Source organism: Sylvia atricapilla, chromosome 9 (assembly GCF_009819655.1).
Source record: "Sylvia atricapilla isolate bSylAtr1 chromosome 9, bSylAtr1.pri, whole genome shotgun sequence".
Classification (NCBI taxonomy): domain Eukaryota; kingdom Metazoa; phylum Chordata; class Aves; order Passeriformes; family Sylviidae; genus Sylvia; species Sylvia atricapilla.
Window position 1 is genome coordinate 20,715,336 of NC_089148.1, and position 10,456 is coordinate 20,725,791.

General features: G+C 44.4%; 1 protein-coding gene across 1 annotated transcript in view; it reads right to left on the reverse strand.

Annotated features, from left to right (window-relative positions):
• ZNF644 (zinc finger protein 644) overlaps nucleotides 1-9,921 on the reverse strand; it is a 74,708-nt gene extending 64,787 nt beyond the window's left edge. Inside the window, exon 1 of the mRNA XM_066325190.1 lies at nucleotides 9,903-9,921. The gene's annotated coding sequence lies outside the window, so the exon portion shown is untranslated. The remainder of the gene's footprint in view (nucleotides 1-9,902) is intronic.
• Nucleotides 9,922-10,456: the final 535 nt, after the last annotated feature.

The window sequence follows — 10,456 nt, forward strand, 5'->3', positions numbered from 1 at the left end:
GCTGAGAGAGATTTGGCCCTATGTGCAGTCCACAGACTGTGCATGCAGAATTAATACTCTCGTTAACATTACTATATGCAAATGCTCCCAGGATGCAAAGAGAGATTTGTGTATCAGATTAATATTTTATGGGAGTTTTGTGTGTACATGATAAATGAATAAATGGAGGGACACAAGGGGACATGAAGAACATGTGCATCATGTGTGAGAACTGCATTAATTCTTAAATGTTTGCAATGGCCACAAGATGGTTAAGGAACAAAAAAGATTTATTATTGCAATTACATAGGCAGAGAGAATAAGGGAAGAAAAATGAGAGATCAAGGGAGTCGTTTCATGTTACAGTTTCTCCAGCTGCAGAGCTGGCTTCAGAGGTTCTCCAGACCCTCCTGCCCCCATCCTTTCCACCCTATGTGCCTTCCCCTGGCTACAGATCACCATGCCTTTAATTCTGCCAGTTCAACCATTTGCATGATCAAGCTTTAAACCAGCTCTTAATTACAGCATGGAATCATACTCTTCATTTACTTGGTCTCTCCTTCTTTTCCATATTGGGGGCCAGTACCACATAAAATCTCAGCATTAATACAGTGCTGTGGATATGAAAAAACAGGCATCTCAGGGAGACTGAGAAGAGATCTCAGAATTTGTAGGTGAAAAAGGAGAGTTATGTGGAAAAACTGTCACTGATTTCCTGCTGTTTTAGCTTCTGGGTCACCCCTTCCCTACCATTCCACTTGTCCTTATTCCACTGAAGCTTTATTGCTACTCTGGAATGACATGAAGCTCCCTCACATTTTAACTATAAGAAATGTAATCCTGTCTTTGTCCAAAAACCTACATGAGTAAAAGAAGATCCCTGAGGGGATATTATTAACTGCCTGCTACTTATCATTGATGGTTATTCTCTGAGACAACTCTCCTGTTTAATCTTTATGCTCTCGACAATAACCCTTCTCTCTTTTTGATCAAGTGTTTAATTTTCTTGAAAGATTTTCTCTGACTTTAGTTATTATTGAAGGGGATTTTAATTTTACCCCAACTCTTTAATGGCTAAATCTTGCATATCCACTATTTCAAATAGGGGTATTTCAGTTACTCTAAGTAAATAGTTGAAGGATTTGGTCTTGATAGGTAGCTGGGAAATTAGAAATCAAAACAAAATTGAAATTGCAGTTTCTTTTCCACTTTAGAATAGAGTTTTCTTGTCTCCCTGAATGACCTGCCAGTGTACTGGAATAAGGAATGGGTACAGAGCATACTCCCATGTCAGCACAGTTTCATCAGCAAGAGAGGCAGCCCTGTATGGGGAATCAGTTAGCTGGTTATTTCATCTGCAGCTGATCAAAGATCAGCAAGATAAAAAAGACAAACAAAGGAAAACAGTGATGTAGAATGTACTTACTTTCCTAGCCTCCACAGGCAATATTACTGCTAAATTTCCTCTAAGTGTTTATAGTACAACTTTAAAGCAGAAAAGAAGAAAAAAATAAAGGAAAAAACCCCAACAAACCCAAAAGAGGTTCAGAAGAAAGCAAAGCCCGGAAACCCTTGATACTTTCTTGCTGCCCCTTCTAATAAGTATTCTCAATCCTCCCCCACTGTCACTGCATCCCACAGCACAGTTTATGTCCAGATTACTGGCAAATATCCAATAATATAACCGTTACATTTAAAGCAGCCCATTGAGCATGGAAAGATTGCAATATAGGACTAAGAAGTCTTTTTGGAAGGCTTGTTTTGTTATCCTGGGTACTCCTGTTTCCAGTGACCTTGTTGCCTGTCATAATTACAGTTTACAACATTTCCTGTTCCCGGAGCCAATAAATTATTAGAGGGCCCATGATTTTGTCTGTATTCCCAATACTGGTTCAGTGTCTTCTCACGTCTGATCTGGACATCTGGTAATGGAAACACAGAGCCTCAGTCTTCTCCCTCCTATGCAGCCACTCTCCTTCCCTGGTTCCTGTGTTCAAAATGGGAGCTTGATATATCTTTCTTAGAGCCTGAAGCAAGACAGTAATTTGGTTATCTTCCTTGCCCCTTTTCCACAATAAGCCATCCTCACTGCTAACCTCCCCCCAGGCATGGACTTGCTCTCTTGCAATCAGAGAGGTGCCAGAAGCTGCAAGGGACACAGCTGCTCCACGACCAGGTCAGGTGAGGAAAGTCTTGAGTGAAAGTAAGCAAGGCCAAATGCTAGTCAGCAGACCTAGAACATACAGATGTAAATCTATACATCTGAGCCTTATGTATCCCAGTCTGTAAAAACAATGTTGAAATACTTCCCTATTTCTCAAGAAAGTTATTAGGGTTAATAAATGAATTCTCACATAACACCATACTGTCAAAAAAAATTCCTAAATCAACATGTTTTCAAATATTTCAATTGATGATAGAAATTAATTTTAAAAACAGGTACAACACATGCTATAAATGGTGACTAATAATCTCAAAATAATCACCTTAAGATTCTTCTAATATTGTAAAATCTTTCAGACTGAGTATTCAGTTCCCCTGTTGCATTTATGTTGAGGCAGTTGGACTCAGCAGCCCCATTTGCTTTCTCAGCATTAGATGCCAGAGTACACAACAGTATAGGTGGAAAGAATACAGCCAGAGAGAGGTGTAATCACCAAAGAAATGAAGCAACAGATTTAAGAGGCGGATGATTCTCACAGCAGGTCAGCTGAAGCGGCAGCTGTGCATTTCTGGGCTAGTACCAAGTGTCCACTACCACCTTACAAGAGCATTGTGGCTTTAAATTTTATCCCAAGTGACTCAAATACATACATATTTTCTAACAGTACCATTGCTTTTCATGAAGTACTGGTTCTGCCCCAGCACAGGACAAACTTCTCCAATACTTAAATTTTCCTACCCTCTAAGGCTCCAACAAGAGATATCTAGTGAATCTGTGTGTTGCCCTTCACACTTGCAATCAAATCTTCCCTGCTTAATGAGCCATGGGCTGTTGCTCTGAAACAGAGGACATTAACAGTTCAGAAAAAACAAACCCCTGCAGATTAATCACCTGGCTTCTATGTGGGCCCAGTTCCAATCAGCAGACAGTGTGAAAGCAGAACATCTCCACATACACTGCCTGACTGATAAGCATATTAGCTGATCCCTATGCCTGGCTTTGACAAGCATATAGCACATGAGTCTTATTTGATTGTTTATTTCAAATGTAGACCAGAGGTCTCTTAATGTCACTATATTCACAGAAATTAACAATATGCAGCCATTTAATGATTCTCCTAGTGTTCCCCCCTTCCTGCCCCAGTAAAATCATATCTATTTCATGCTTCTTGATTTTTAAAGTGAGTGTTTTATTGCTTTCTGAACAGCACTTGACTGCTAGGTTATCATTTCTGCATCCACCATGCAGTAATCCTTGCAAAGACAAGGACCTCAATCCATGAGGTTTGAGGTCCTAGTTTGAGAACTACTAGTTTTGCTAAAAATACTCCCTGACTAAGGGTTCTCCTGCTCCTTGGTAAATCACATCTAGTTTTCTTGTTACTCAATCTGACCACTGCATTTTGGTACAGAAGCCATAGTACTAAAAGGAATCAGGATTAAGTGTTGGGCAAAAGGATGACAAACCCATCAAAAGCCCTTTGCCAAACTTTTAACGTAGCACAGGCAGGACACAGTGCTTAATTTGCTGGAAACACAGAGGAGAAGAACAGCCAAACAACCAGTTGTGCTGTCAGCACAGTTTCCCCCATTCCACTGCAAAGTAAGCTCAGAAAAGACTAACAGGATATGGCACTAAACAGTTAAACAGACTTGAAATGCTCCAATTTATGTAATGACAATACCCTTCCATCACCATAACCCACCTCTTCACCCCTGCCCGCCCCAGCTCTCCACGGTTTGGGAGCCTTTTTGAACAGAGTGATTCTGGCATAACATGAAGAAACACCAGCTTTATCTTTTGATCATCTCTCACTCATCTCCTTCCTCTTGCTGGGTCAAATCTCAGTCTCACTGAACTCCTGATTTAGCCTATAGCATGTAACAGTGAACCCTCATCCTCATTCCATATATCTATGAGCTTGTTTCCCATGTTTCCATTTTTATAGCCCTTAGAGGCTACAGGAATATACTGCTTTGATTGCCTTTACTTTATTCTTCCTATGGGTCATGTGGGTCAGTGTCATACCTGAAATAAACTGGGACTGTTATTTCAACCATCAGTCACTCTCCAGCTGGAAGGCAGAGTCCTGTTGGCAGGGAGACTGCAGAGCAAAGCAGAGGACAGTGGTGTCTTTGATGGTAACTCAGTACAGGTGGGTACTCACCTGTGAACAGGTATCCATGGGCACCACTGTTCCCCTGGCTCTGTTTCCATCTGATCACGTTGTGTTGCTATTGGAGCATTTCAGTAAACAGGACCCAGAGCAGGGCGTCTGCCCCTGTCACCATGCACCAAGGCTAAATCCTCCACAGATTAGAAGTCAAAAACCTGTGGTGTTCTCCTGAGCTGAGAATTTGTCCCTACAGTATTAATGTTACTCTGCCATCAAACAGGGCTCTTTTCACTGAACAGCATTTGATTAAAGCCAAGGTGAGTGGAGTCTGCACAGCACCACAAATTCCCCAGAAACGGTCTTTTAGAAAGAACCACCTGGATGCTACAAAATGAGCCATAAATGTGGAGATCTCATAAATATAACAGCACTTCAAACTGGACATCTTTGTAGCCCTTCAGCGTCTGCTGGAGTCACAAGCCTTGGAGTTGGGCATATTAATTCATCACATCTTCAAGGAGGCAAAAGCACTGCTGAGAGGGATGCAAACATGTTTGCTTTATAATGATGCATAAGGACTCTGCCTGGAGTCTCCCAGACAAGCCTTCCCTTTTCTTTAGTGGCACGAGAACAGTGCACACTACATGCTTTAAATGGGATTCAAGTCACTTTTTCATTGCTACTAGAGCAGGTACTGCGGGAGATAAAAGTAACTGTCTCAGAAGAGCAGGTATGACATCTGCTACATAGCACCAAAAATAAATCTTTAACTTCCTCTCATACCTGCCAAACCTGTTCCAAGGAAATAAGCCTGGGAAATGTTACGAATACACACTTCTCTCTGATTTCAAAGGAAGAACTGACCTATTTTTTCTTTGCCCAGTTAAAATATTTCCTATGAGAAGATCATTTTGCTAAAACAATAGTCTATGTTTGGAATAATCCCAATCATAAAACAAAACTGCACATGAACAAAACTGCACACGAAAGGGCAAGTGGCCTGATGTTTGCACGGGAGGTAATTCATGCTAACACCACTATTTATAGTGCAGCAGCACCTTAGGGACCCAGCCATGCTCAGGACACCCACTTGGTGCACACTATAAAAACATGAAATCTGATAGTCTCTCCTCTGCAGTGTTCTCATCATACTGCTGATTTATGGAAACTGGTTCTGTAATGCCAGATCATTTGGGAGTGGTCCTTTGTGAAATCATTTTCTCTGGTCATATTTCTGTAGTAAATATTTTCCATATCCTTTTCAACAGCTGACCTGGCTTGCGAGAAGACAAGAGATTTGTGTATTGGCAAAGATGACCTACTTAAATCAGGAACAATTAAAGACCCAGTTCCTATTTACAGGCTTGTGTAAGGAACCACACACACACACAAATCAAAATGAAGATGCCAGGAAATGTTTCTCAATGCTACAATTCTGGTCATACAGGAGGGTCTAAGATGGGGGAAACAATAAAAGAAGTGCTTGTGATTCATTATTAGCAATGTAAATAGGACACATTTGGAGACTGTCATCATCCTGATAGTTCATCTGCTTTTATTAGTCCTCATTCTTTATTCTTATTGTCTTGTTTCCTGTGCTCGTCGTTAAAGTTAGTTATATTATAGGCATCTGTTTAGCATACTCTATATGAAAATGCAAACAGAGATAAAAACCACCCGTTAAATAAATATATGCAGCTTCCATGTCATGTACATATTTGACTGCAGCATGTCAAACACAAAAGAATTATCACTTCCTAAGTCTGCATGTTCATTATGTGCATTACTTTTTTACCAGCAGATGGCAGTTTACTATTGCTTCAAATAGGTTATTTTGTTAATGTCAGATGTTTCAAAGTCCTGCGTGGTTGGTAAAAAACTTTCAGCTCATTTCAAAGCTATTTTTTAATTTAATTTTCTTTTGCATCATCTCCTCTAGAAAATGTAATCAATACCAAGCTATTTGCTTCAGTGACAGTCCTGCCAGTGACCAATGCTAAGCACTACCTAAACAGTTCCCTGACAGCAGGTTCATGCAGCACCAGTGGGTATTATATATATAGCCTCAAACACTCACCGCTGCTACCAACCCCTTAAGGCACATCTCACACTCCCCAGCTCCCAGTCTGTGCTTGGGAAATTGTGCACAACATTATTAACACTGGTGGCAGGGGCCAGATGAGGGATATGACTGCACAAAGAGGGGGCAGTGTTTTATTTACTGCTGTGCTGCTTTAAAACTGTCTGAATTTTAGATAATAAAGAGTTAAAACTACCACTATCAATGCTGGCTGCCTCCTGCACTGCAGCTGAGGAGGGCCAAGGGCAGCAGGGACTCTGTGCCAGGAGACAAAGCCTACAGGGGCTTTCCAAAATCCTGCTGCTGCCCAAGGCCATCCTTTTACCCAGTCGGAGCTCGACTATGAGCCCATCATGCCCTCCCTAACAGGGCTGGGAATGCGAGTTTTCCTAGTGAAATACTCCAGCAGGGAGCACAAGCAAAATGAAGGGATAGGTCTGTCCAATGCTGCTCTAGCACGTGGGCAAGGATTTACCCTGGGCATCAACTGACATGTACACACTGCAGGCAGAGCAGTGCCATCCACATCCTAAAACCAGGCACCAGGAGGAGACTCATGCTCTAAAAGCCTCTCTCTCCACTGCCCATGTGGTGACATTGCTCAGTCTCTGTCAGCCCATCTTCCCTTCCTGCCCCCAAAACTCCCTCCTTTGTGTCAATACCATTCAGGTCGGCCTCAGGAGGCAATGTGGTAGCTCACAGTTGGATTTGTTCCCTCATCCAACTCTGCCGCCCACCAGAGAAAACAAATGCTCCTTTTGGCTGCATCAGCCACAGAGATTTGTGCTGGATTAAAGCAATCACACGACTCCTGGCTTCCCAGAGGACCAGAACTCCTCTCACAGCACAGGTGTGGCCCTTGACTGTGTGTATTTCAGGCATACATCCATTTCCGCCAGCTCGCCAGCCACTGATGACAAGGGTGGCTTGAAACACACTGTACAGAGGGTAGGAAGGAGGAAAGGACTCCTGTAAAGGGCCCACAGGCTGAGCACAGACTAGTTTTGTGGCTGGATGGGGATTTTGTTGATTTGATTTTTTGCTCTGCTTACACAGGAAACTGCTCTTTTCCTAGGGCTTCACAGATCCTTTCAAGTCCTGCAACTCTTTAATTTGTTCCTTGTATTCTCACATTGGAATGGCAAACAAGAGATCTAGAAATCACTTTGCATCTCTTAAAGAACTCAATAAAGCTAAAAATTCCAAAACAGAGTACTGACACACACCAGTTTGTACCTATCTTGGGAATGCAGTGTTTTCTTTTACAAGTACACACAGGCCCTTTTTAATGATCTGCAGAGACACACAAATTCACTGGAGGTATTAAATTAAAAGTGGAAAACAAGAGAAACAGCAGATGTATTACAAATGGGAAAGAGAAATGAAAAATAGAGGAAAGAGGAAAGAATTGTAAAAACATTTGGGAAAACCAGGTGAGCATTACAGCTAGAAGAACAATAAGACATGTATACATGGTATCAGGCACAGATTGACCGAAGGAGATCAAAAGTGTGCCCAGAGGAACAGCTCACCATTAGGAGGGGAAAGACTAAGTTCTTTTCTCCTCAATGCTGAAGACTCCTGCAGATGCAGGACACTGGATATCCTCTGTGGTGAAGTCCTCATGCATAGAGCCCTGCTTGTAAAACAACATGGATACAGTTCCAAAAAACAACATGGATACGGTTCCAACAGCCTTTTGTTGGAACAAAGAGCAAATGGAGGTATTTAAGAACCACATAATGACTTTTAATAATTCCTAAACAATCATATAACCAGAAAATACATGCTGATCAACCTCTCTTCCTCATGGAGACATATGTGTAAGTAAAGGTGATGTCCACGTGTGCCTGACACCATCCTATGAACTTTTGTTTCCGTCTGAGAAATCCTTTAAATAACATTCAGAGTAGGTTTAACATCTGTTAATCACTCTGTTTGATTATTCCATTCCTAAGAGAATGGATTTCAAAACTGTATTTTCCAGCTGAAGATTGAAGAGCTAGTTCTAGGCTTCCTGCCTTCTTTAACGAAGTAAAATTCCACTGCGCCTCAAAAGCTAAACATTAATACAGATGAAAATTGCTGTTGTTTTAGTAAATGTTTGCTGCTAACATTTAGCATTCCCATTACTTTCGCACCCAAAACTCATCTACTCATGTTGAGAAGCAAACTGGATTTCTTATACCTTCATGCTGCCTTCATCTTGTGCTCAGGGATACCCGCCACTGTTGGACCCCAGCTTTTCTGCTCGGCTTCACAAAGTGAAAGCAGGTTGTTGCCTCAGGGCCTAAGGAGGGCAGCTTTTCACGCCTGTGATGCACAGGTACCCCGCCGACCTTTTAAGCAGCCTGCTGCCCCCCAGGGAGGCTGCTGGAACAGAGGGAAAGCTGCTGGCTCACCGCACAGCACAGGTGCAAACAGCAGCTCCCCACATCTGATGCTGTGGTATGTACCTGGCACTGGAAAGCAGCACACATCGCTGCAGAGGGCAAGGCAAGACGGGAATCTTTTCATGGCACATCAGCAAGCAGTGGAAGTCCATTTAGCTAGCTTTGCATTTCTTGCAGACATCACCTTCATACTACAGGCAGTTACATACAGCACTTGCCTCTGACTACAGCATACATCCCCAGAAACAGGGGCGGAGGGGAGAGAGGGAGATAAGACAAATCTCTTAGCAAGGGACAGAGCTGGGCCCTCTCAGTCTCACCCTGCAAAGCCACAAACTCCTGGCCCTGCTGCTGGGGAAACAAGAGGGAAACAACCTGATAAGAATGCAGAGAAAAACTGTGCCCTGTGGATTTTGTCTGAGGTAAGGCATTGCCTAAATCAGATCTACGTGCCATGCAAGATAGGATGAAGAAACTCGTAATTCCCCAGAATCTATCCCAAAGGCTGAGCACTCTTAGTGTTCATAACCTTGAGCATTGGGTGATATTACATAGGTTGCAGGACTCAGCCTAGGTTTGCCACACTTCCTCCAGTGCACTGCTTTAGAAGGATGGGCGAGTTGCCATCTAAGCCTAAAAACCAGGGTGCGCATTCTCTTCTTCCACTTTTCCCAGGCTTTATACCTAAAGCAGAGCAGGAACTAGGTGACTTATCTGCTGTCAGCACCTTATATGTTTTCAAGTTTTCTATCAGGGCACAGAAGAGCCATAGTAATGAAGCACTACATTATCTCACTTTGCATCAGATTTTCCACCTCCCTCTGTGATTTACCATGCCAAAGTCTCTGCTGTTTAAGTGATATGGAAAGCGGGAGATGAAGGCTCAAAGCCTGCAGTTTTGCCTAGAATATGCAGCAAATAGAGTCTAATTAGAAATTAATAATTACGAGCTGTGTTCCTCTAACATAATTCGTTCTGCCCCGAAGTATCACTAGAGTATCATTTAGAAGACAAGAAGACGAGAGGAAGTCTCTTAGTAGATAAACACAGCAGATGCCATGCGGGGAGCAGCAGCCTGGAGGCTGGCAGGACCGGGCTCTGCAGATTCGCCGGCCTGTAGGACACGGGCAGAGGAGCCCACGGACAAGAGGGCTGCGAGACACTAAATACCTGGTGGCCGAGAGCCGGTAGAGCTGCAGCAACCAAGAGGCGCTGCTCCTCATCAGCTGCGCAGGGCTGCGGGCTCCTTCCCGGCGGAGGCGGACGTGGGCGCGTCACGTGCGGCCGTGTCCCCGCGGCCGTGTCCCCTCTGCCGTGTCCCCCCTAGCCGTGTCCCCCCAGCCATGTCCCCGCAGCCGTGTCCCCTCTGCCGTGTCCCCTCTGCCGTGTCCCCTCTGCCGTGTCCCCGCAGCCGTGTCCCCGCAGCCGTGTCCCCTCTGCCGTGTCCCCGCAGCCGTGTCCCCGCAGCCGTGTCCCCGCAGCCGTGTCCCCTCTGCCGTGTCCCCGCAGCCGTGTCCCCGCAGCCGTGTCCCCGCTGCCGTGTCCCCGCAGCCGTGTCCCCTCTGCCGTGTCCCCGCAGCCGTGTCCCCGCAGCCCGGCTTCCTGCGGCCGTGTCCCCCCAGCCATGTCCCCCCAGCCGTGTCCCCTCTGCCGTGTCCCCCCAGCCGTGTCCCCCCAGCCGTGTCCCCTCTGCCGTGTCCCCTCTGCCGTGTCCCCCTCTGCCG